Genomic DNA, 27,585 nt, shown 5'->3' on the forward strand with positions numbered 1-27,585 from the left:
TTGCCTCATCTGCATCGCTGGGCTCATTTTCAGTTAACAGTTACACAGCGTCCGTGAAGAGGGTGCCATGGAGTTCACAGAAGGTGGCATAATACTTAATAAAAAGGACCAAGAGAGCTCTAATAATAAAAAAATAATCACAGAATGGTGGGGGTCGGAAGGGCCCTCTGGAGATCACCCAGTCCAACCCCCTGCCAGAGCAGGGTCACCCAGAGCAGGTGGCACAGGAACGCCTCCAGGCGGGTTTGGGATGTCTCCAGAGACGGAGACTCCACCACCTCTCGGGGCAGCCTGTGCCAGGGCTCTGCCACCCTCACAGCAAAGAAGTTCCTCCTCGTGTTTAGGTGGAACTCCCTATGGTCAAGTTTGTGCCCGTTACCCCTTGTCCTGTCCCCGGGCACCACTGACAAGAGCCTGGCCCCATCCTCCTGACACCCCCCCTTTCAGTATTGATAAGCGTTGATAAGATCCCCCCTCAGGTGTCTTTTTTTCCAGACTAAAAAGACCGAAGTCCTCAGCCTTTCTTCATAAGACGAATGCATAAATGCATTCTCGAGGACAGGGAGTCTCATTCCGCGAAGGACGTGAGCTTTGAAGAGCCAAAGGTTTGGTAAAAAAAATAAAATCTGTATTTAGATCCAAAAGTAATTTTGGAAAATGCAAGTTTGATTTCTGTACCCTTTGGGTGAAGTTACGCGTTGCAGGAGGTCAGAGCGAAGAGCTGATCCAGCTGTCCTCTCCTCCCCTCATACAAGTTCTGAGGGTGGCTGGACCCTTTTTTAGCTGCCTCAACTTGCTAACCTGAAGGGAAAAAAAAATGCTTATTTTGTTGATTTAAGTATTTGAACTCACCCCGTGCGGTGTCTGAGAGGTTGAAAGCCGGTTCATGGCATGGAGGAAGGGGCCTTGACTGGAGTCTGAACAGAAAGGGAAGGGAATGGTTAGGACTGCTCAAGCTGTAAAGCGTAATTGCACCCCCAGGCACCTTTAAAATGTTTTCTCTTAAGAGTTTAAGTTCAGGAGATGTAGGCTATAAGTCACTTAAATGCTTTTGAAAATCATTCTCAATATTTTAACATGGAAATCTTCCTCAGAACCATCCTCCTCCCAGGCTTTCATTTCTTTATAGTGCTTAAATTCACGCAAAAGTCATCTTAAATCATTATTAGGAAGATAAAATGAAAACGCTCACTCTAATTCACCAAGAATATCCTACTTCGAAGCATTTATTTCCACTCTCTTTCTATTTGGGGAGCTGGGGAGAAATTAGGACTTCACATTTCTTACAATTAATATCCTGTTTTACTCTGAGTTCTCATCACTCAGCATATATCACTTCACCGTTCCTGTTTGCATCCCTAGTTTTTTCCACAGGCTTGGCCTCAACTTAAATTTACACCTGCAAAGGTAAAATAAACATCACGTAGCAAACACACGCAATAGTTACACGGAGGGCTGGAAAAGCTGGGTGGTTTTAGGGTAGTTTGGGTCAGAGAGAAGGTAGAGGTAGCCGAGGGTTCTGTGTCAGGGCTGAGATTTAAGATTTAATGATTTTCATTGCCTTTCACTCGGGCAATAAATTGCACCCCCGGAGAGAGGGGGCAAAACACTACTTTTCTAATTAAGGAAAATGTTATCCACAGGCATCAAGACAGAGCAATACCTCCTTGTGACACAATAATGATGATTTAGGGCACACAGAGTGTCACGTGCCTGTTTGGGTTTAACCGCTAAAGCTATGAGAAAAAAAAAAATCTTAGGGTTTTTAGTGGACATGAGTATCCAAATGTCAGACTTGTATTTCAGCCCGAAGTGGCTCCACAGACTTTGGATCTCGTTACCAAAAGTTTGGGTCTGCAAAGAGCTGATTCTGCAGAAGCTGTCTCCATGAAATACTGGAGGCTCCATGAAATACTGAAGGCTTTGGAAAGCTCCAGGGCGAGGGATTACAGAAACGGGGATACGGCCCGTCCGGGGAGTGGCACCTTCCCCGCTCCATCCTGCGACCTTATTCATAAAAAACCCGGTACGATGTCACAGGACCACATGGAGGGTTGGAGGAGAAGCCTCATCTCCTGTCCCAGGGCTCCAAGGTCAAGCACCGTCATGGGGCAGAGTGATTCCTGAAGCACCTCTAACTTCTTTGCTAATTGCCAAGATGGGCCATCGCTCGGTATCTATTGCTGCTTCCCCGAAGTTATAAAGTAAACACTGCACCTACAGGTGCGTTTTCAGGGTGATGCGAGGGGCATTTAACCACACGACTCCCATTAATGTTAATTATAGAGCACATATTAACAGCATTATACGATCCTTTTTCCTATTAGCACCATCATAAATCTGATTGGTGGGGCTTAATTAGATCTCGGCAGCAGAATGCAATAGTTTGATAGACGAAAGGGCAAATTTGTGGAGACAGCAAACTATTATTACACTTTAATCTCAAAATCTCTCCTTCTCTTACTCATAACACCAACAAGGCTCCTTGTAAGATTGATTTGTTGTCAGAAAATGATTTAAAGACCGACTGTAAAAATATTATATTTTCCTTGCTTCAGAGAATGTGGCATTGATGTTAGAGCTCCACCGAGACTTGATGTACTTTCAGATAGGGAACTCTAAAATCCAAGTGCAAAATAAATAAGATGGCATCCTGCTGTTATTGTGGTAACCTTTACGGATCATTTCAGAGCTGGGGCTGTTGGGGAGTTCAGGAATACACCATGGGGGAAGCTGGAGCTTAGTGCAATTCTACCCCCGTCAGCTGAAGCCCAACTGTATTTGCTTTTTGGGGGCCCAGTTATAGCGTGTAACAGAAGAAGTGGTGTCCAAAGTGAAGGGTTCCAGGACATATCAGAAACATGAAAAAACAGATAAGAACTAAGACAGTATTAAAGGCCAAGCCAGGCTGTAGGGATAGAAAGCTGATTGACTTTCTAGCGTGAGCAGAAGATACCTGGGAACCACCAGTTACATCCCTGCGGAGATCTCCTTGAATTTGGGCTTGTCCCAGCTTCAGTGGTTGAGAAACTCCCGGTGATCCTGATGACCTGTTAAATAGTTCCTTGAGTCACTTGTAATGGCATGGGTTTGGGGGTTTCTGTGATTTCCTACAAATCAGCATTTGTGATGCACAAGCTTCGTATCAATGCAAGGCTGAAGCATAGATATATTTTAGTCTTAAGTAAAGAAACCCCACAACCATAAGAAAAATGTGCTGGTACCAGCTGAGAGCCTGAAACATCCCAATTCCATGCTACTAAAGACTTGCCCTCAGCAAATAATTCCAAATGGAAAGTAACAGGTAAAAAAAAAACAGCACATCAACCCCCCCCACACCCCCACCTAAACCCTTCCCACCATCCTGATTCCAGCGTTTCAGGGTAGTTAAAGCTTCCAAGAATAAGTGAAATAGTAGTCTGGTAGATGAGGGTTCAGTAGCCTTTCTGAAGTAGCGTGCCAGACTGGTTTCTTTCTCAAAGCAGAGTTCAAATATACCATAGGAAATCAGCAGAAGCTGGAAACTGCTGCCTCCTCCCAGCTGTCAAAGGTGGCCTTGCGCTGACCCTGCGGTATGCCATTTTTTGGCAAGCCCTGTGTTGCTTGCTCACCACCTGCAATGGACTACGAGCTATAATAGCTTCCTTCAAGTAAAAAACTTCCTTAGGTAGAGCGTTGCCGAGCGTCTGCTGTAAATTCAGCTGCGATCAGGTTTGGGAATTGACGTCAAATCTGGTTCCAACATGCGGGTGGTAGGAACCAAACAATGACAGGGATGAACCCTACCAAAGGCAGCATGAGGAGAATCACCCCTCCTAAATGGCAAAACCTGCCCTAAGGCAGCACAACCAGCCACGCGGATTCACAAAGGAGCCGCATAACCCACTGCAGTCCCCCATCACATCGGCCATCCCTTGTTAACTCACCCTGCCATGGCTGTTTGACAAGCAGTGATACCTCTTATCCCTTAAAGTTCTCAGCCAGAGTCAACAATAGCTATTTCCAGCAGCCCTTTGCCCTGAAAACGGCATTGTGAAGAAAAGGACCTGTGTCCTGTGCTCTTTCAGCTGAGAATTGCTGCCTGAATATCTCCAGAACCCCTTTCTATTTTTTTTTTTTCTTCATACCTCCTTTCAGAGGTCTTTCTTTTCCTGGAAAATCTATGTGAAATTCCCAAGCTGCCGAGGACTCAAAAGATCTAATAAAAATAAGATTTATTAAGAGCAGAGGGAGGAAATCAGATTAAAACTGAAGAAACAGCTTGCATAACTGATCTCCTATACTCAGCAACTGCTCAGGAAGTGCTCGGTACACACACATTAACTGTTTTGTGGAAGCGCTTCTCAGCCCGACAGCCAGGACCGGCAGGCAGTGGTCTGCTGAGTGTGTCTTCTCCGCAGACATGGCCATTAGTTGCACAAAGCCCACCAGTGCTCACGCTCGCAGCTTCTCAGCACCAGATGCAAAGTTGTGCTTTGCTAACCCACGATTAACCCGTTTTGGCTGCTGCTGGGGAAAGACGGACCTCCCCCGGCAGCACAGAGGGACCCCAGGCAATGCTGTGCCCAGAGGAGCTCAAGGTCTCCAAGCTCCACAGCCCAGTATCCCCCACCAACAGCCAGTATCTCTGCTTCTGCCCACCACCAGCTCTCAGCGGGAGCAATATAGAATCATAGAATGGTGGAAGGGACTGTTAAGATCATCAAGTCCAACCATCAACCTCGACACTGCCAAGTCCGCCATCGCTAAACCATGTCCCTCAGCACCACGTCTGCCCAGCTTTTCAATCCCTCCAGGGACAGTGACTCCACCACTGCCCTGGGCAGCCTGTTCCAATGCTTGACAACCCTTTCGGTGAAGAAATTTTTCCTAATATCCAATCTAAACCTCCCCTGGCGCAACTTGAGGCCGTTTCCTCTTGTCCCATCCCCTGTTCCTTGGGAGAAGAGACCGACCCCCCCCAGCTACCCCCTCCTTTCAGGGAGCTGTAGAGAGCGAGAAGGTCTCCCCTCAGCCTCCTCCAGGCTGAACGCCCCCAGCTCCCTCAGCCGCTCCTCACCAGACTTGTGCTCCAGACCCCTCACCAGCTCCGTTGCCCTTCTCTGGACACACTCCAGCCCCTCAATGCCTCTCTTGCAGTGAGGGGCCCAAAACTGGACACAGCACTTGAGGTGGGGCCTCATCAGTGCTGAGTACTGGGGAAGATCACTGCCGCAGTACTGCTGGCCACACTGTTCCTGATACAGGCCAGGATGCTGTTGGCCTTCTTGGCCACCTGGGCACACTGCTGGCTCGTATTCAGCTGCTGTCAACCAACATCCCCAGGTCCTTTTTTGCCGGGCAGCTCTCCAGCCACTCTGCCCCCAACGTGTGGCATTCATGGGGTTGTTGTGACCCAAGTGCAGGACCCAGAACCTGACCTTGCTGAACCTCACACCACTGGCCTCGGCCCATTGATCCAGCCTGTCCAGATCCCTCTGTAGAGCCTTCCTACCCTCCAGCAGCTCAACACTCCCGCCCAACTTGGTGTTGTTTGCAAACTTACTGAAGGTGCACTTGATCCCCTCGTCCAGGTCATTGATATTAAACAGAACAGGCCCCGCTGTGCATGCCATGAGACCTATGGGATGGCTCTTTCTGCTTCTCCTCCCTCTGCCCCATCACTCTTTTCTGCCCCCCCTAAGGCTATGATCTGCCATCCCTATCAGCCCATCATCCTGTCCCCCTCCCTGCTTTGGTTAGGATTAAACCCCACCCTGCAGCACCCACGTTGGCAGGACTCCTGACTTGATTTTCTCCCTCGGTGGCATTTTTGCCCAGGTAGGCAGCGCTCAGCCCCAGCAGTTCTCGCCCTGAGAGACGTGACAGGCAAGGCAGCACCCATCTGCTCAGTCCCTGTCTCCCATCCCTCTGCGGGGGCTGACTGAGCGTGATGAACCCCCCTGCGCCAAGCTCTAGGAAACAGCTTCAGCTTCCTCCTCATTTCAAATGATGCCCAAACAGTCCTAATTCAGTCGCTGTGGGCTCCAGCTCCTGGAAGCAATTCTCACTCTTTACTGTCCTCATTTGGATGCCTTTGCTTCTGTTCCTTGAATGTGGATTTTGGACTGAGGAGCTCCACCAGCCCCCGTTAACTTTCACCAGCCATCTCCCTGCTTATCCCTTGCTGAGTCCAAGCATGACACTGCTCTCCCTTCTGCTTCTGCTGACGCAGTTTCTCCAATTCACTTATGATTTCTTATGGTTTCTTTCATAGAAGACCTCTCACAAATCTTCATAGCTTCTTCTGGGTATTTTTCCTACTCTTTTTCCAAAATGAAAGGAAGGGGGAGCAAATGGATTTCGTCCCTTGTCTCTCATTCCAGACCCTATTCCCGACTGCTTCTTGGATGCGATTTTTCTCCTTGTTTGTTGCCACCCCAGCCAGGTGTGCAGGGATGTTGTAGGCTTGGAGGGTTGGGAATGGAGATGGCCACCACAAGAGGAGCACAGTTTTGAGTAACGATCAGCAACATGACAGTGGCTGTGAACCCTGTCCCTACACCCAGTGGAGCCTGCCTGACCTGCTCCTCCTCCTTACCCAGCGGTGGAAGACCATGGTTGTCCTAAGGCACCTTTGCCAGCTCTCTAAGCCGTCCCACCATGTAGGTCCTGCAGGCACCTGTCCTGAGTTGGGGAAGGACAATTTGCACTGTCTGAATTACTGCCCAACCCAGTGTGTGAGAAAGCAGCACAAGCATGGTATTTACAAATTATGCTTTAGAATCATATGTCATTTGCACATTCTGGACTTTCGGCTAATTCAGCTGAACTTCAGAGAACCAGTTGTATTTCTGCCCATCTGTATGCTTCATCTGCAAACTTAAGCCCTGAACCAGCTCTTACTGAAATCAATCAATAAATGCTTTCATAGACTTAAATGGAAGTTGAATCGGATCCACTGCTAACGCTCACACATCCCTAATTAACTGCCTGCTGCATCCTTGAGGTGAGGGGTCGTAACTCCTCAACCATCTCAGTGAAAACTGTGACCGAAGCCCCACCGGCAGCCTCGTGCTTGCTCACGCTTGGGTTTGTGCAAGACGTGTCCTCTCCCGTGGTAGCCGTAGCTCCGGTGCCTGTAACATCAGCACGGCTTGCTCAGCGCCTCGTGTTAGTTGTCTCACAGACTTAACAGCTTTCCAGCACATTTCCCGTTCCGTGTTACTTCCTCCTGCCCTGTACTATTTCAAGCCTTTATGTAAGAAGCATCACAAGCCCCTTAACATTAGGTTGTTTGGACAGTTGTTCTGCAGCAGAATTTCTTGGATTCAGCAAAAATGCCTTCTGCTGTCATAGCAGCACCAAACGCGTAAGTGCAAATGACTGGCTCGCAAGGGTAACAACACTCCTGAGCTTTGCAATTATGCGCAGTGATGCTATTATATAATTGATCTAGGGATTTCATAAATTATTCTTTTTATAGCTCCGAGCAGTTCTGAGAACACCCAAAGGCAGATTAGGGAGAGCCTTAATGCCCACTTCCCATGCTGAAAGGACATTGTTTTGTTTTGTGACCTGGAGGGTGTGGAGCAGCCTTGCTCTTAGGGAAAGCCCAGTGACCTGATGGCCATGCTGCCTGACTGGCAGGATTTCTAGCTGCTCCTCTGCCTACCTCATCCTCCCCTCAAAAAAGTCTGAGTGCAGTGATAGCAGATCCTGGTTTAAATAATCATAGAATTGTAGAATGGTTAGAGTTGGAAGGGACCTTAAAGCCCATCCAGTGCCACCCCCTGCCCTGGGCAGGGACACCTCCCACCAGCCCAGGTTGCTCCAAGCCCCGTCCAGCCTGGCCTTGAACCCCTCCAGGGATGGGGCAGCCACAGCTTCTCTGGGCAACCTGGGCCAGGGGCTCACCACCCTCACAGCCAAGAATTTCTTCCTCAGATCTCATCTAAATCTCCCCTCTTCCAGTTTAAAACCCTTCCCCCTCGTCCCATGGCTCCCCTCCCTGCTCCAGAGTCCCTCCCCAGCTTTCCTGGAGCCCCTTTAGGGACTGGAAGGGGCTGGAAGGTCTCCCCGGAGCCTTCTCTTCTCCAGGCTGAACCCCCCCAGCTCTCTCAGCCTGTTCTCACAGCAGAGGGGCTCCAGCCCTCCCAGCATCTCCGTGGCCTCCTCTGGCCCCGCTCCAACAGGTCCATAAATAATGTAGCCCTTGGTAACTTCTCAACAGCGTGAGACTGAACGGCTCACAGAAGGAGAGGACGGTGGCACTGGTGAGACAGGGTTGCTCAGGCATCGTCCCCACCGCTTCGCCCACGCACTCACTGCCTTGACCTGCAGGACGTGGCAGGCGGCCAAGCTAGTCTTACCTCCTAGGGCTGCCATCTTCTCACATCAGACCAGTTTAAGTGAAATTTGGTCTTGTTATTACTTGGATTGATCCCTAAGGAAAACCCATAACGCTGCAAGAAGTGGTCCTGGTGACTCAGACGCTGGCACTTTTCCTTCTGAGTCAGTGCTGAGCCCGTGGCCAAGCATGGTGCAGGGGCACGGCGTGGTGGGAGGCTTTGTCTTTCAGGAGTGGAACATAATTGAGGTTGTAACCACTCATCATCTTATTCCCCTTGTGCCTTCCCGTCCTCACTGGCTAGTTGCTGCCCGGTTCTGCTCTGGAACCCCCTGGAAGCAGCACTTCCTTGCAATAATGTCCTCACACCTACCTCACTGGTGAGCACAGGCCTCCCTGGCTGGGAGATGGGAGGGCCGTCTGGTTTCCCTCCTTCTCCTGGGTGTTAAGCTAGATGAGTCCCTTGTGGGAGAAGAGTGAGAAACTCCAGTGTTCCTCCTCGCTGTGAAGGGAGGAATGTTTTATATTTTTCTGATTTGTGCCTGAGGAAGAAAAGGCACGGAAGAGAAACACACCAGAGTTGGCAACAGGAGGTGCAGGAGAGACCCCTCAGCCCTACCGCTCTTAGCAGTAATCTACGTCCTTCCCCAGCGCCTTGCAGCCTGGGATGCTAGATGGCCAAAATAAATGAATGCCTTGCTTGTGTTTCCAGTCGATCTTTACGTCACAAAACACATCCAAGACACAGCAAGTCTCTTTTTTAGAGAAATACCATACGTGTCCTGTTGACTGCAAACTCCACAAGCTGTTTGGGGCCTGCAAGCTGCAGATCCAAGGCCCTAAGCAAGCTGATACCAGGAGAAGGCTGTCATGGTCAGGACGATTGATCCACCTGCAGACTGTCCCCAGCAGGTCCTCAGGAAGGGAAGAGCCCTCCATGACACGCGGAGGAAGGCGGCAGGGATGTGGGTTGAGCAGCCCAGTTCCAGGGAGGAGAGCAATGCTGGACACCTTCACCATTGGCTTTCAGCCTCCGTGGAAGAACATCTCATGGAGATGTTGGCAGAAGGCCCTCAACAGGGGAGGGGGCTTATATCATTTGAAAGTTGCCTGTTTGGGTTCCTGGCTGCTGCAGTGGGTCTACATCCCTCCAAAATAAGCGTTGCTGTGCTATTGATTTCAACGGGAGCAATGTTTAGCCCCTGGTGTACGTCATCCTGAAAGACAAACCAGGCTCAGAGCAACCTCCTCAACTTAGACGAAACAAAGCAGACTGAAGACGTCTTGATTATAGACAAGCAGAATACACATTCTCCTTATTTATGGACATTCAGGGCAGTCAGAGTTATTACAAATCATGCAGCCAAGCAGTCATTTTTTGAAGCTCTCGCATGCCAGACCAACTAACCGTGTTCATATTAGCCTCAGCAGTTGACAACCATAACGAAGAACTTGCAGAAAGGATAACATTTATGAACATATCAAAATGATTCATAATGGGCTATTAAAAATAGCAAGAGATGAAAGAGGCAGCCTACAGATAAGCCATTTTGAGATCCTCGGTAATTCAGAACACTGTTTTTAAAAGTCAAGTTTTAGCTATCACAGATCTGTCCCTGCTGCTCTGCAGATAACAAGGTGGGCTGTTCTGATCAGGGTGAGAGCTCTCTTCCACCTAGGGCTCTTTATTTCACTCTGCCAGCTATCACGGAGATCTTGAAAAAAGCTCCATGTAACTCACACCCACCTTCCATCTCCTCTACGCTGCCAAAGCGACAAGCCTGAGCACACATCGGATCCAGCCTCATTTCCCGTGGGCTGGCTCCGCTCAGCGCTGCCATATTCTAAGGGTTAATTTTGGCAAACGAGGGTAGCTGGTCAAGTAAAGCGTGTGCACCCCCCGGGCAGTTTTCATAGTCTGTCAGGCACTTGTTAACACACTAACCCATTCATTTTTTGATGAATTTGTGGCATGTTGGACACCAGCCAGAGGCTGAGCTGGGGAACAATATTTATTTATATCTACACACAATAATTCATGTCTGCCCAAATCACGGACTTTCCCTAATCCGCAGTATTTCAAAACATTTGCAGTTCTCTCAGCCGATTAGCGTTGGCTTTGCTTGGCCCGACCTAGTGGAAAGAAACGTAAGACAGTGAACGCAGCTGAATGCTTTGATTCACTGATAGAGGCTGACATTTCTGCCCTGGCTGTTCTATCAGTCCGTAATTTAAAGATTTCTTCTGAGGTCCAAAGAGCTGTGTTTTGTGCCGCGACAAGCAATATTGGATGTCCAGTCCTTGTTCTGTGAAAGGGGTCGTGCCACACGCCCGCCTGACCAAGGGCCTGTTTTCCGTGCCACTGAAACAAAGGAAGAGCCTGCAAAAGTTGCTGCTTGAGAGCTGTTTTCTCAAAGCGAACCACTGTCCACAATCTGGGAGGGGGGAGCTGAGGCAGCCCGCATCGCCAGCTTGATGGATCACAAAGCTTTCATAGCGTTGGTCTCCAGCCACCCCGCTAAGCTGCATAAACCACAGCGCTTGGGTTGAGAACTGCACGGCAGGACGGGAAACTACTGAAGATAGCTCAAAAATATCCTCCATACCTTCTAAGAGCAAAAAAGAAAGAAAAAGAGGGGAGAAAAAAAAAGAGAAGGGATTCAGAGGTTTGTTGGATAGGTTTGCAAAGTCTTTGGAGAAATACACAGCTCAGATGCAAACAGGTTTAGTCTCCATTAAAGGTAGGATGAGCCAAACATGCTGAAACCAGTACTGAATTTGGGTATGACCGCAATACGGTGTACCTGGATGGAGTGGAGAGGTTGGTGATTGTGCCATAAGAAAAACAGCCTCTGAAGAACACATGCCTCTCAGAGCTCTCAGAAGATCAGCGTCATCGACCTGTTGCGCAGAGAGGGAAACGAAGCTCAGATTCACCCAAAACACCGTGAAAAAACCTCAGCGCTCCGTCCATGAGCCCATTTCCCCCTGTGTGTAACTACCCTGGTTTGAAGAACCAATAACCACAGGGCTGCCGCTCTGGACCTCTGAGAAAGAGACAACCATGCTTCACAGAGTGCCGTCACCCAGCTCAGAGCTGGAGCAACAAAGGGGAAGGTTTTTGTAAAGGAAAAACTATTTTCCGCTTGTCTGTAGCGAATAGGGAGACTGAGTAAAATCAGCCTGGCCAGTATCACTCATTCACCGGTCCTGCACTGGTTGCTCAAGGCACTGTTTGTTTTCAAAACAGGCCAACACGACTTATTTCTATGTGGTGGCAGCCCAGGTCTTCTTTGGTCACATATTCACCTTCAGGAGACCTTTGTAATTTTCCGTGCAGTCCAAGCAGATTGTCTTGGATATTTTCAAACCCATTCTTTCTTACTTCTGCGAAAATGAGTGAAGTTGAAGCCTGATTTTGTTACACGGGGAAACTTGAAGGAGTTGCATCATTAACAGCAACTTTATCTGACCTGAATTTGGCTACTGCATAGTTTAAATCCCTTAGGGGACCTTCATTACTACAGCATTAAGGAAGCTTCTGAGTTTTTAAACTCCTCATAAATGTTCTTTTCAGAACTACACTATAAATTCAGCTTTTTATCACAAACTCTCCTTTCCTAAATAATAAAAAAACAACCTCTCCCAACTTATTTCACTCTATTTCATGACAGTGTTTTAAAATACAATTTAATACTCATGAAACGCACTGCAAATCCAAGTTTGGTATCTACGGGCTGTATCTGGGAGGGAATGTTCTGATTTGGGCCAGGGTTTTTTTTTTTTTTTATTCTTACTACATCTTACTTGAATTAAGCTCACTACTTATGTGATCATAGCCAAGATGAAGATTGTATGGCACTAGGTGCTATATAAATCCAGCATAAGATGCCACCCAGGCCATAGATAAGTAAAATCAAGCAGAGAAAACCAAGGGAAGAGGGAAGTGCTTTTTGTAACCACTTTACAGATGTGGCGCAAGGACACGAAGAAAGGAGAATTTGCAGTAATTAACTTCGGGCACCAAACGTAGGAGCCTGAGCTCAGAGGACAGATTCCTCCATCGCCAGTTGGGTTGTCTCCAGGGGTGTTTGCACTGGTCGGGGGGCGAACGTGTGTCACAGAGGTGGGGACCCTGAAGGAGGGACGTGAGAGAGGAGACCCCAGCGAGGGTCTAACCCTGCGCCTGGCAGGGCTCAGGCAGGCAGCCGGTGGCAGCAGTGGCAGGAGGAAGCCCACCACCAGTACATCTCACCCCAGCAAGCCTCCTGAAACCTCCACAAGGTTAATCATCATCATGTCGGGCTCCATCAAGAGCCAGTAATGAACCAGCAATAAAAAATAATTTATCTCATTAAGATACTTCTGTCAGCTATGTGTGTTGGTGTAGAGATGGATGCAGCGTACAAGGGCCAGCGTAAGACATGCTTCACCCACAAACATGCCCATGAGCCCTGGAGAGATGGGGTTTGATGAGACGAGGAGTTGTTAATTAGCCAGGCCGGCTCAGGAGATGACATTAGTCTGAAATATCTGCATCTCCAAGAAAGTGAAATGGTCCCTATTCCAATTAAAGGCAGCTGAGCCCATCGTCTCCGTAATGAGTGAATAGTTGCTGTTTCAGGGGGAAAGAGGAGACCCAGGTGGGCCTCTGAAGGACTTCAAGGAGGAACAAAGCGTTAAGAGCAAACGCATCCTGCCATGAAGGAGGGTCTCGGAGGGAAACCCTCCGCAGGGTGCATCTCCACGGGAGGGTGCAAACGCAGCGTCCCCATCCCGCACAAGTGTGGGTGCAAAGCATGCTCAAAAAAGGACAGCAGGAGAGGACAGCAAGCCGGCTGGGTAGGGAGGAGAAACCTTTCTGACGTGTACTATAAGGAGTTTAAACACAGCTTGCTTTTAATTTCTTCACCTCCGTCCTTTACACACATTTGTAATTGTTTCTGTGTTCTAGATGTCCTGAATAAAGGCCTGTCAGCCAGGCACGCGGAGTTCTGTACGATATTCCGTATGTGTGATAGTAACTGCTCGTTTACCTATGCAATATCCTCAACGTGACGTCTAAAGAACCAAGTTAAAAGTTTATCAAGAAGTTTCGGTTGGGACGTCGCAGAAGGTACCTAACCTTGAACAGGATGCGAAACGAAACCCGTCTTATGTTCTTTGGCAGTTGCTGACTTACACATTAAGACAGCAAAAGATATAACTTCTGGGCCAAAGTCGAGCCAAGAGTGTATCCCAAACTAACCTTGGGTAATTATAATGCTAAAATACGTGCCACTTTGTGAATAGTGAGCATGCTGATCAGGTAACCTCCCTGAATGTTTTCAACATGAGCTTAGATGCACATGTATAGTTAGCTGATACGTATACGTATAGTTACAGCTGAATGAACCATTATTTACCAATCAATCAGCTGTATTTTATCATTATAAATACTGGGTGGTTGGGAACATGTGGTGTGCTGCCTGTTGTTAAACGCCCAGCACCCGATTTTGCAGAATTGAAATAAAAATAAATATCTCGACTCAGCGTGTTGATTGGCTTTTGCCCACTGGGTGAAGAACCCTCATTTAGGGACAAGAAAAGGACACCTCTATTTATACTCCTCTACTCTGCAGAGTCCACGGGTGTAAGTTCATTCATTTACAACGTCCCTGTGCCACTCCGTGGCCAGCAGCCCACCCTCCCTCCCCCTGCCAGGCGCTGCCCTGGCTGCGGTGTGACACACGGGTGTCCGTGCGTGACATGCACCACCTCTCCATCAGCACACGTGGCTGCTGCCGGCTCCAGGAGGGCATGGAGCAGGTTACGCTTGACCTGACCACCTGGGGCTCTGGTTTGGAGACTCTCACCCCGGCTGCCACTCAGCTCTTGTGGTTTCTTCAGTGGCTCAGAGGCTTTTTCTCTATTAGAGATGACCCACCATCTGCCGACAGCAGAGCCAAGCCATGGTGGTCCTGGTGGCACGGCCGCTCTCTGAGCTGGGGCTGAGCATGGGAGGGAGGATCACGAGGGCTCGCTGGGCTCCCGCAAGGGGAACTCCTAATTAATTGTCCATACAGTACCTCTTTCCCTTATTTTTCTTGTTAACGACTGATTTTTAAAAAGGGAGTTCAGCAGCTCAGCCATTTCAAAGTCGCCATTAATTTAATCTTCCTCCTTATTTATTGATGGAGCTACTTTCTCTCTTGCCTTTTGTGTCCCCGTGATATATTTCTAAAAGCCTTCCCGATGCCTCGGGGAGCAGTCACTCATTCGGCTGCCCTTGCCATCTCCCTGAAAGCCTCCCTTCCTCGGCAAGACGTGCGCTCGCTTCCGCGTCCGCAACTCCCGCCTGCCAGAAAACTCTGTGCTCTTTCCAACTTCCCCACCATCTCCATTTTCTGCCTCGATTCCTGCTCCTCAGTCATTGCATTTTCCTCTTTCCCTGTAAAAAAAACCCTTAAGGATGGGAACGGCACAATGCAGTGTAGCCCCTTCCCCTTGCAGAGATTTGGGTGACCTGGCAGCAGCTCTGCGTCCGTCCTACTTTCTCCTGAGCTATCGCTCACCCTTTTGTTTGGAAAGATTGTCCTTTCCAGCACGCTGTGTTCACCGGACTCCCCAGACTACCTTGTCGGAAATCTAATACCTTCTCCTACGCCTGTATTACGGTATTACAACAGTTGCAGTCATTTAGTATTAATTAGCATGACTGTAATTTAGTTCAGTCCTTGTGGACCTGGTGGTGCCCCAGTTCTGCTAGGGATGGCACAGGCACAGCGAGAGACGGTCCCTGTCCCAAAGCATTTACACTCCACAGATGAGCCAGAAGGGAAATATCTTTTTCCCATTACACCAAGGGAAGTGAAGGAAGAAGAGCTTTGCGGGGGAGTCCAAAATCACCTCTAATGGCTGAGCTCCCACGCAGAGCCTAGTCCACGGCCTTGCTTGTGTTAATCCCCCTTGAGCGAGTTGTCCCGGGTGACAGAGGGACAGGCAAAGCCCTCCTGCCTCCGCCAGCACGGCACGGCACGGCAAGAGCCGCCTCCGCTCCACCTCTGCCAGCCCCGGCTCTCCCCACAGCCCCAGCCCTTCGCGTCTGCCCCGGGAGCTTCACAAATGCCAGGAAGCTCTCCGTTTGCTTAAGTTTTAGATTCCTCTTTTGGATCCACTCCCCATCCCGCTGAATTATTTCGTCCCTTCCTAATCAAATTGCCTTTCAGCACGATGACCTTCAATTAGGCCAAGGTGTCCCGTGGCTTGCTCAGAAATCCCAGTAGCAAACTGACAGTTGCTGAACTCCTCTTTGCTGCGCGAAGATAAGCTGTAAGCCAGAGCCAGAGAATATTAATACCTGCTCCAGAAGGAACAGAAGGTTGTTTCTTAGTTGAGGAAAACTGGGTTCAAACCTGTGGGTGTGTGCCCAGATGGGCTGGGTGTGTTAGGAGCACACACTTGCTATAGAAACTTAAATATTTTCTTTAAGGAGCAGCAACTATTCATTTAAAAAAAAAAAAAAAAAGGCATCAGGTTTTTGAATATAAACAGGAAGAAAGAGTGGTAAATAATGGACGAGTACCTCCCAGCTGCAGGGAAGTGCCTCGGCAGTGCTCACGGTCGGGCACGGCCTGTCCCTGGGGGGATGCCAACGGCCCAGAGGACGGACTGGGAGACAGTATGTTGCTGGTCACGTTTGATTTCTTCCATGTCTTTGTGAAAGAGATTTCTTTACGGTGGTGTTTCTCTGGTGAGATGGATAAGGGGTCCAGCCTGTTGGCTGCACAACTTCCCTGCTGGACGTTAGAGAAGGACGGGTCCCTGCTCTCCCTGCTCGAGAGCAGGGTGGGATGAGGACGGCTTCCACTTCCACACAGGGCATTAAGAAAGCTTCTGTTTCACCCCAAGATGAAAGAAACATAAACTAAGACGCCTCAGAAAGAGCTGGGCAAGACAACTGCCACTCACTGCCACCTCCAGGCACTCGCAGCCCCTCGACGTGGCAAGGGGAGCATGTGGTTGTCTGACCTCCTCGTGTACAACGAAGATTCATTTCCCCTTGGATGAATATGAGCAGCGAACAGGGGTATAAAATACTGGAGAATTTGGGCTGTGTCTGATCTCCAGAGTGTAAATTAGAAGACCCTTTTGCTGAGGTCAGTAGAGCTTCAGTGGGAAAAAGACGTGAGCGTAAAGCCCATAATAGTCATTTGCTCAGAGGTGAGGAGGTATATGAAGGGTTGCCCTGCAAACACCTCCTGTAGTGCCCCACGGTTGGCGCATCCATTTATACCTGCGCAAGGAAGATAAAGTAAACCGGCCCCATCTCGGAGTGGTAACCCAGTACCCCCTCTGCGCAGCAGAGCCAGTGTCACGAAGAAAATGCAGGAAATCTAGATGGAGCCATTTATCGATGGTTTATTGCATCGCTGAGGCTGGGCCGGAGCTATAAAAACAGGGGACTTCAGAGTTCACGGTGATGCACCTCGGGAAGTGTGTGATATTCGGCCCAGCTGAGCTCCTTTGATGTCCTTTCCTTGCTCAACTTGCAAATCAGGCTGTGGGTTTGGAAGCCTGACTTTAGATATTCATTTTCAAAAAGACTGGCCTGAATTTCTACCAGAGGCAGAGAAAAAAATTGTCTGCCCTGGAAAACAGCCATTCAGAAACAATTTCTCCTGAAATTCTCACTACGGGTGATGAAAATCCACAGCAAAGGGGGGAAAAAAGAAACAAGATGAATTAATGCTCTTTTAAAAAACTTTTTACAACTGATTTCTAATGAGGCATGGCCAATGTTGTTGACATGCAATTGGATCAGCTTCAACTCCTGGGACGACTGTTTGATGAATGGACAAATTCCAGGGCTGGAGACAAACGCTGCCTTCCTCTCCCACAACTCAGCACTTCTCCCACAGACTACTTAAACCTCCACCAGAAATGACTCGACTCTATATTAGTAGTTTAATTAAAAGTTTCCATACGCAGGTCGCCTTTGCTCTCACTGGCCTCTGAATGGGGAAATTAAATGCCCGGCAACAGAGAAAGGCTTTGAGCTGGTTTTACGGGGAGAGCTGCTAACCCACTCCACCGCCGTTTACAACACCCTGACTGTGCCGTAACTGGCCTGGACGACTGAGGCCAAGGAAGATGCTGTGCCTACATAAAGCAGCTCTCTGTAAGCCCAACTGCAAAGACAGATATTTATTTTTATCCTATTTGTTGCAACAAAATGTAGAAACCAGAGTGGCATTACCGGCCGGAGCTGCTCTTTTTATTAAACTCATCTGTGGTTGGAGACCAGATGTCACATGTGTTTTCTGGGGAAAAGGCTGAAGGTTTGACCCATTCACATGTAAGGGGACCTCACTTCTTTCTAGCACTGGAGCCTGGTGCTCCACGTGTCCGTGCAGATACGAGCAGGCACAGCTCTTAGCACTCGAAACCCAGCTCTTGGCTGGAGTTAACCAAAGCTTGCTCTTCTGAGCCAACCCACCAAAAATGTGTGGCTGTGCAAAGCTCGGTTCAGCTCCCTCCAGGAAAAAAAAAAAAAGGAAAGGCTCGTTTTAGGCACTAACAAAAGCAAATGAAATGCAAATCTAGCTTCAAAGGAGTGTGGGAAACAGAGAAAAGAGTTGGTTTACCAACATCTCAAGGGTTTAGTCTGCTCACAGGGGATGTGGGCAGCCCCAGCTCAGGTTTCCCATGTGCCGGAGGGCTCTGCACGGTGTAACTCCCCTCCTAGGGCTGTCCCTGCCGAGCAGGCTGCGGGGTCGGTCACATCCTTTTGGCCCTTGTCTCAGTGACTCGATGAATACTTTGCAATAAGTGGAACTGGTCCCACTGACGGGATGGATGGAGCTTGCCTGAGCATGCTTTCTAGGTCTTCTTGTTGGAGCCTTTTTACGGGAGAAGTGGGTTCAGAGTCGTAATCAGGCAGTCGTGGGAACTGAACTTGATCTCCCACGTTCCTGATCTGCTGCAGGGAAATGGGAGATTCACCAACCTTCCTGTAGCTTTTAGGGCACGTGATATTCCTTTTCTAAGCAGAAGTGTTTGAGTTCTGGGAACACAGTTGAAGGCACACAGCTTTTATAGGGGTTGGGTTGTTGGGGTTTTTTTTTTCAGAATTAGCAAGGAACTAAAAAAAGACCATCTATTCCCTGATCTCCACCTGGCCCAGTATTTCCCATCTGTGTGGGCAGAGGGGGAGAGGAGGGTCGTGATTCGGGGCTGAGGACAGGCAGCCCCAGGGATACAGAACAGAGCTGCAGGGTCAGCGGTTTGTCCCCCGAGGCCGGAGCGGGGAGCTGAGCCCGGGTGAATGCGCAGGGATGCTCAGCACTGGGGGGACAACTGAACCTGCCTCCTCGGTGAGTGGCAGAGCCACCTCCTGGGTGAGGAGGTCACTCACACCCCTCCTCTCCATACCCACTGGCTAGGGAATCATAGAATCATAGAATGCGTTGGGTTGGAAGGGACCTCTCAAGGCCATCTAGTCCAACCCCCCTGCAGTCAGCAGGGACATCTTCAACTGGATCAGGTTGCTCAGAGCCTCATCCAGCCTGGCCTTGAATGTCTCCAGGGATGGGGCCTCCACCACCTCTCTGGGCAACCTGGGCCAGGGTCTCACCACCCTCAGTGCAAAGAACTTCTGCCTAATGTCTGATCTAAACCTGCCCTGCTCTAGTTTAAACCATTGCCCCTCGTCCTGTCGCTACACGCCCTTGCAAACAGCCCCTCCCCAGCTTTTCTGGAGCCCCTTCAGGGACTGGAAGGGGCTCTAAGGTTTCCCCGGAGCCTTCTCTTCTCCAGGCTGAACCCCCCCAGCTCTCTCAGCCTGTCCTCACAGCAGAGGGGCTCCAGCCCTCCCAGCATCTCCATGGCCTCCTCTGGCCCCGCTCCAACAGGTCCATGTCCTTCCTGTGCTGAGGGCTCCAGAGCTGGACACCGTGCTCCGGGTGGGGTCTCACCAGAGCAGAGCAGAGGGGCAGAATCCCCTCTCTGGATCTGCTGGCCACGCTTCTTTTGATGCAGGCCAGGACGAGACTGGCCTTCTGGGCTGCCAGCGCACATTGTTGGCTCATGTTCAGCTTTTCATCCACCAGTACCCCATGCCTTCCCTTTCCTTTCCCTTCCCTGCCTCAAAGCATGGGGCTTCCCACTTCTGTGGTTGAAAACTGTCCCAGGACCCCATCACAGGCAGCAGTGAGGAAAATCCTTGAATTAAAAAGCTGTTGCTTCTCTACAGCAAGCTCTCAGGCGAGCACCGTTCTCACAGGCATCTCTCCGCTCTCCTGCCGCAGCCCGGAGACGAGGGGTGACCTGTGGAGGGAGAAGTGGCCAAGTGGGGCTGATCGTGCCTGCAGCGAGGACGGCTTCTCCACTGCCTTCAGCAGCCTGATGCTCCCAGCAGTTTCACTGCTCCAGGCCTGTCTTTGCACGTTGGGGCTTTTTAGAGCCATAATTTTCTGCGGGAGCAGGTGAAATTTTTGTATTCAAAAGCGTGAACAGTCAGTCCTGACTCTAGGGTAAGCCAGGGAGATGCTGGAAGGAAACTGGGGGTTTGCCTTGCCTTGTCTTCCCTCTTTGAACACCGGGGACAAACAGTGTTCGGAGTTTTAAATAAGAGCAATTTTGTCCTTATCCCAAACCAAGTGAAGCCAAGGCAAAGACAGATGCTCAGACAAGACCCCCAGGCTCTCCTGGGTACCATTTTGAGTGCTGACTCAAGCTGAGTGACCACCAAGTGCTGCCTGGTGGTGGCCAGTCTCTCTTCTGTGCCCGCGGTGGCCGTGTCCTGGTTCAAGGTGATGCCCTGGCAGAGATGGGGCTGAGTGGGATCACTGGTGCCAAGCGCAGAGGAAAACCAGGCTGGTTCTTTCAGCCCCTAAGTGGAGATTTAAGATTCTCATAGGCAGCCCGTTTTGGAGCTCTTGGCTATAGTCTATAGCGCTCTCAACCATGCACCTTTTATGAGCATTTTATTCATTTCAAAAAGTCATCTGGGTGGAAAAAAATTATATCTATATAAACATGATATAAGGAGTGAGCACATTACAAATGGGAGCTGGGTCGAAATAAAACGTACTGCAGCGCTTAAAGACTATTCTAAATAGATTCACACAAAGCTTTGCTATTTCATAAAACATTGAAGGATTCAAATGACTTTAAATACATCTGTAGAAATACAGGCCGTATTTTATTAAAGGTGTCAGGTCTGTCTAATCTCTCCCGTGTAAGATGTTCATTTTGCAGTAGCAAAGGCACAGAGATCATTAAGTCCATCTCCAGTGCGAGCAAAGACAGCCTTTGCCAGCTACCGAACTCTCTACTCATTAATATTTTAACATTTGAGGTAATGCTGAGAAACTGTCCTTTGTCACAGACACCGGAGAGATTAGTAGTAAATCTTTTCAAAGAGAACTACTGCATCCTCAGCATCCAAGGATTAGAAATGAAAATTGAACTAGTTGCAGTGCGAACGGCACGGCAAAAATAGCCATGCGGCGGGACACAGCCACCAAACGCGTCCCCGTGGCCAGTGAGGCCGGGGAAGAGCGGGGATGCTGGCCTATAAATGGAGATTTGGGGTTTCTTGCGACTCTGAAGCCTCCAGCGTCAGACAGGATGCCGGGCTAGACAGATCCCGGTCTGACCCAACATAGTAACGTTTGCACTTTTGGAAAACGGCAAGGTGAAGCCCTGAAGACAGGCAGGCTACAGAGGAGCCCTAAGGACAGATCGGGAACAGTCGCCTTCTGTTAGGGATAAATCTGACCTGGTGCCCGCAAAAGATAAACAGCAAAAGCTCCAGCTTTAAAGGCAGATGCAGAAGCAGAAGGGAGCTGAAGTGTAGAGTGAGAGTGTCAAAACGTGGAGGGTATTTCAGAGGAAAAAGCATAAAATGAGCACAGCATGCCCCAGGGGCTGTGGAGGGACGGTCCCTCTCCGCATCAGTGGGATGCGACGGGGCATCAGCAACGGCGCAAGGGCCCAGGATGGGAGAGGGAGGGAAGGCAGACAAGGCAAAAAGACAGAAGGCTCAGGAGAGGTTTGCACCCAACCGTCCCCATGCCTGTCTTGCAGGGAGACATGACAACATACCACCATGGAGCTGTGGGCGCATCAGGGCACTGCACAGTGCTGCCATCACTCGCCCGGGGGCACCAGCTCCTCCGAACGGCAGCGCTGGGGCCTGTTTACCCCTTAACGCACCCTCCGTTTTATATTCTGAAGCAGTTTAAGGCATTTTGTGGGGAAGGCGCTAGAGGAATTAGCTACTTGATTGAGGCAATAGCAGATTTCAAAGCAAGCAGCTCAGAGGGAAAACTAATAACGAATTGAAAAGTTCTACGAGGGACCAAACCGACAGCCTGCTGCCAGGCTCACACAACAGCGGCACTCATGTCTGGCACTGCTGCGCAAGCAGGAGGGATGATTTGGGGGTGAAGAAATGAGAAATGGGGAATGGGATAGGATAGGATAGGATAGGACAGGATTAGATTTTCAGTTGGAGGGGACCCTACAACAATCATCTAGTCCAACTGCCTGACTATTTCAAGGTATGTTATTAAGGGCATTGTCCAAATGCCTTTTAAATACTGCCAGGGTTGGGGCATTGGCCACCTCTCTAGGAAGCCTACAGTGTTCGACCACGCTCAGTAAATAAACGCTTCCTGGTCCTATAAATTATTCTGGTCCTATTTCTGGCCACGTGCCTGTGGCCGTGGGCACCTCATGGCTGATACAAGGCAAATCACTTCCCAGCACCTCAAATTTCCAGATCTCTAACACAGGGATATGAATTCTTCTCCCGAAGCCATGCCTCACACGGTGCAAGGTCTCTGCGCAGAAGGTGATACGTGAGAAAACGGCATCGCTCGTGTTGAAGTTGCCTCAAAAGCCCTACATGGCACCCCTGGGGAATGTGCTGTACCAGTGCATAAAGAGTCCATCCCTATTTGTGTTAAACGGACAAGTTGGGCCAACAAAAATAGTGCAAATATTTTACGTGTGAGGTCTAGAGAGGAAGGGCTGACTAGCAGAGGGGCTGCCAACAGGCATCTGCGAAACACAAGCTCAGCTTCCCATCTGCAACCCAGGAATGAACACGTGTGTTCATGTGCTCACAGGTTTATGGGAAGGGAGAGATTAAATGATTTGCCCAGGGTCCTGCAGGACTGTCGGTGTCAGAGCCAGCGCACAAACATAGGTAGGAATCTCGATTGCAGTGTCAGTGGTTTTACCAGAAGGCTACGCGTCATCTCGCACCGTTATTGCGCTGACGGTGAGTGGGTCAAACGAAGTGGCAGGGTGTAAAGATGTCGAAATGGCACAGAAAGAGGTAACCCAGCGATCAGTGTCAAACCCGGGGGAACACTGAGAGACCACCAAGGGTACCAGAGGCTGCTGCAGCAACACGACGCAGGATCCCCTCGAGAGACGCCAAAGCCATGGGAGGACAGTTAGCAGTAAGACAACAGATGTTCTACCACAAGGACAACGGAGGGGATAAAAAAAAAGCAATTACATGCAAAGATGGCACTCCAGCGCTTGCATGTGTGGCTTTTTCTAAAAAAAAAAAAATCCCAATCTGAAATGTTTTGGCATGCAATCTTGTAATGAATTTCCTCCCCACGCACGTTTTATGACCTAGTTCGTTTGCTGTTTGTGAGCTGCAGCTACTGGGCAGGCTGTTGCTGTGGGGCTGGGCAAGGTGTGCTGCTGCTCACGCACAGGAAGAGGAGAAAGCCAAAAAAAAAACCCACCCCAAAACAGCCTGAAAAGCATGTGAATGAAGCGAAATACGTAAATGGGAAAGGCGAGCAAGGAAGCTCACAGCCTGCAAGTGATTAAGCTCTAGGAGGTAAACAGAAAGGAGGTGTGGAAACCTCCCAACAGCATTGGATAGTAGCAGCGTTCTGGAAGCGTGGCTGAGGTCCTGCACGAGTGAACGGCCCGTGGAGGGAGGTGGATGCCATTCAGCAGGGCACAGGACTGCCGCTGGGGGACTTAGAGGAGAAAGTCATATGGCCTTATTTTCCTGGCCTGGTGGGTCAGCCTGTCAGATGAATCATTTTATACTGCCCCGAAGTGAATGGTATTGGCATTTGGCCACCAATTCAGTAGCAGCCTTGAACTCTGCTTTCTCTTCCACTTCGGGTGAAGCAGATTTATTCCTGGCTTGCCACAGATTTGCAATTCAGTATTTATTTGTAGGATGGCTGGTTCCGTGGGCAGCGATGCTGGGAGCGCCAGAGGTTTGTTTTGGATCCCACGTTGGTTGCAAAGGAAGGGCTGGTTGCGTCAGATTCCTTCTGGTTGCATTTGCTATGTGGTACACACAAGAAGTGTCTGTTAGGAGTCAATGAAAATACCGCTGAGGTTGTATTAACATAGCTAATAGCTGTGTTAATAAATGCCATATAATAAAATAAGAAGGAATATTTTCAGCCAGGTCCGAAGCTATGTGAAAAATGCATTTGATTAATGAAATCCATTTCTTACTGAATGGGACTTTTATAATCATCTGACAATCCATCTGCGTCCTGTTCTTGCTGGGCAAGTATTTGCAGCTCAGCTTTTTAGGATATATTTCAAGGATATATTTAGGATGTATTCACAAGGTCTGCTATCTGGTCGGCCTTTTGCGTAGCTTGCTTGGCAGGAGATGCTGGAGGTCACCTGCAGTCTTTCCTCCCCTTTGGAGATCGGAAGAGCAAAGTGAAGTCACCCGGCAGCTGATACAAGGTGTGCACGTAGGGGCTCTCTCCACTCAAGTCAGCAAATCGCGCGCAGTCCTCCCTAACAAAAGAGCCTAAAAGCACCATCCGCATTTGCTCTGTTTCCATATCAGACGGTGGGATGGATAAATGTGTCCCAAAGCTAACTTTCACCCACACAGACCGAATCTGCTTCCCTGCCTGGGCCTTTTAAATGATCAGGCGACTTACCGTCTCGCAGCGTATCTCCAATCTGACAGCTACAGTTTCATCCACCAACCTGAAGACAAAGAAGAGTTTTCTTTAGCATCAAATTATGCTTGCTGGAATTGTCAAGGTGCGACTAACAGCAGATGGACAGAAGGTCTTGGATTTAGAAAAAACCCCAAATTGTTAGTCAATTCTAACGGGTAATCCACTGAAAGTAGGTTTATGTGCCTCTCCCAGGTTTGAGTTTGAATGATATCAATACATATTTGGGATTCTGCAGCAATCTCTTTTCAAAAGGTTAAGCTGAACTGCGTAACCTCTCCAGTGATACAAGAATTATCCCGGCTGCGTTGTCCCCCAGGCAGCGGACGGTGCGTGGAGGAGCTTATTCGGTGCTGGCGTTAAATTTCCATGTGTTGGCCAGATGCTTTTATTGGAGCACCAGTGAATCGGTGCTGCTGTGATCTGCTAATTGTTTTGACACCATGGGAGTTGAAAAGCGCTGGTGAACACTTGGCTCGACTGAAATGTGTGTTTTAGTTAAATGACCCCAGGGATGATCAGAGTCAATTTTCCTGCTTATGTCTGCTGCCCTGGTGCTTGAGGTGGTTCTGGTCAGTGCTATAGAAAACAAGCGACTATTTAGTTAGTGCTTTCTGCATAACACGCAGAGAATAGGAGTGCCTGTTCAAAGGCAGAGGCTCCAGCTCAAGGAGCCACTTAAACATACGCCCTAATCAGGACAGCACTTGAGCCTATACATGCTTATCTGTAAGCACGTGCTTGAGTTTCACTGGTCTGCGTGGGGTTCACACCCAGGTTTAAGCGTCAGCACATACTGAAGTGCTTTTCCAAGATGTTTTCCAGAACCACAACCTAAGTGAGAAAAATGAGTGTGTCACATTCGACCGCATTTGAATATATTGCTGCTGCTTTTGCAACTGCGAGGAAATCCTGACGAACTTCGTTTCCCTTCGGGTCTGATAAATTATTTTCCACTTATCCCCCTGCTCTCTCCTCAGATACCCAAGGAAGCAGAGGACTTTTGCTGTAGAAGATGACCTCTGGTTTTGGCTCATTCAGGTGCTGGTTGAAGGACAGAAGAATGTTGGCTCTTGGAAAGAATTTTTCAGACTCATCCATTAAAATCAGTGTGTTGATCCTTCCACAGTTGACTTGTAATGGCTCCCAGGAGCTTCTGTCCCAGAAGTGAGGTCAAACGTATTGACTTTTCTTTCTTTCCTCGCAGCTTTTCAACACTGGACAAATGATTGTTTTGATAATTAAACTTTCACAGATCCAAGGCACAGTGATTGTAAGGAAGGACTCTTGTCTCTAGGAGCAGGTATCCCTCTTGATGAACCTACAGCCTATTGGGAAGTAAGCATCCTTCACGAGCAGAAAAGTTGTTAATTAGGGATATTTTCAGTTTAAAGAGGAAAATGGTGAATTCATTAAATTACCCTACATAATGTGCCACCCTGCTTTGACTCTTGCCAGGCTACTTGTTGCAGTAGACGGAGTCATGCTGTTTCTTACACTGGCTAAGGACGGCACGGTAGAATTCACGCGTGGAGAAGACTTCCACAAGATCAAGGGAATGAACTGCCCAGGATTCAAATCAAGGGGGCGGGGGGGTGAATTAACATCAGCCAGAGATACTACAGTAAAGACCAGGGAAAACAAGGATTTAGAAGGATATTGCTTCTTGCAGTGGCAACACGTATGTCAACAAATTACAGAAGTGATTAGGAAGATCTTCCCTTCAGTGGCAGCTGTGAAACACCTGGATGCAGCCACCTCCGGCAGAATCCACGCTTGCATTTTCACAGGCCCCAGGGCTGTTTTGCACTAAAGATGAAGTGTAAGAAGTCCTCTTTCTGCTTTTGCCTTTGTCGCTCCACCTTGGCAGAGCGAGGTTGGGGTCAGCCCAGCATAGGCAAGTGCTCAGGTACTTGGGTTTGCACCGGGAGTCCACAGAAACCGCGCGCACCGGGAAGCCAGTCCTCCCACCCTGCCACGTAAGGTCAGCGCAGCTCTTTGCAGTCTTCTTTCCAGTCTACAACCCTTGGGAGTTTTCTCTGTCTGTGTGATGAGTTTGGAAGTCCTGACCACAGCCCAGAGGACCCTCCCTGTGTCCTTGCGTCCCCCTCTGGTGCTGCCCAAAGCCCTGGGTGTCCCTGGGAGGGCTCAGCTGGGATGGGGTGCAGAGCAGGTCCTTCAGCTGCTCTTGGCCATAGGTACCCTGCTTTCAAGTGCCGAGATATAAACACCTTCCTACCGCTGCCAGGCAGTTCAGCAGCTCCGGCAGGACTCACCACGCGTTAGGAGCACAGCCACCCTGGGAAGGGCTGTCTCATTTGCTGAATCCCAGCCCAGACTCCGCTGCTTCTCTCTCTCCTAACACACAGCTCATTAGCACTCTACATCCCTTCACTGGGGTGACAAATCCTCACCCCTTCTTTCACGACAGCCGCACTTCAGCCACCCTCCAGCCAAAGCTGCGTGTCAGAGTCCCCCCACCCAGGAAATCCCTGCTTCTCTCTCCAGGAGGGCTCCCTCCTCCTGCAGAGACTTAACCTTTTATAACCCCATCCGTCATGTTAATTAGGCCTCTCAAGTGAGGGTTACCTGACCAACATGATCCGTTTGAACCTCTCCGTCCTGGTAGCGGTAGAAAGTCTACTCAACAACAGTTAACCAAATGCATTTATAGATGCTCTACTCAGGTGGCCTGAAAGCTGAAGCTAAACAAATGTAGACTAAAAACAAGATGCTTTTTTTTATTATTATTATTATTTCTAGCAGTAACCATAACTAATCATTGGAAGAATTTGCAAAACTTATGGTAGATTTTTCCATCACTGGAAGTTTTGAGGTGAGGATGGGATGCTTTTCCATGCTGTGGTTCAAACATGAATGAGTCCAGAGAAGTCCTATAGCCTAGGAATACGAGACAAGATGATCATAATGATCCCTTAATGTTTATGAGACCACATCAGCACTGACCTTGAGGAGGATGTACCAAAGTCAACCCAGGTTCTAATCCAGAAGATGGGCTCTGAAGTTGTGAGATGCAGCTGCAAGAGGCTCCCAGAGGCAGGGACCCTGGGGTGGACGTAGCAGGAGAACACCTCCTCTTCAGCACTTGGACCTTCATAAGTCAATGAGGGTATCTCCAGACCCTTGGGACCAGACGGGTTCCTGGACATCCTATATGCCAGCAGCAGTGATGCTAATGAGAGTTTTTAAATATGCTAACAAGCCTATGTTCTTAGGCCTATCTGTCATTATTTTTTATTGATTTACTTCATCTCTTTCTTTTCAGAAGGGTAAAGA

The sequence above is a fragment of the Rissa tridactyla genome, chromosome 15, assembly GCF_028500815.1.
Source record: "Rissa tridactyla isolate bRisTri1 chromosome 15, bRisTri1.patW.cur.20221130, whole genome shotgun sequence".
Taxonomy (NCBI): domain Eukaryota; kingdom Metazoa; phylum Chordata; class Aves; order Charadriiformes; family Laridae; genus Rissa; species Rissa tridactyla.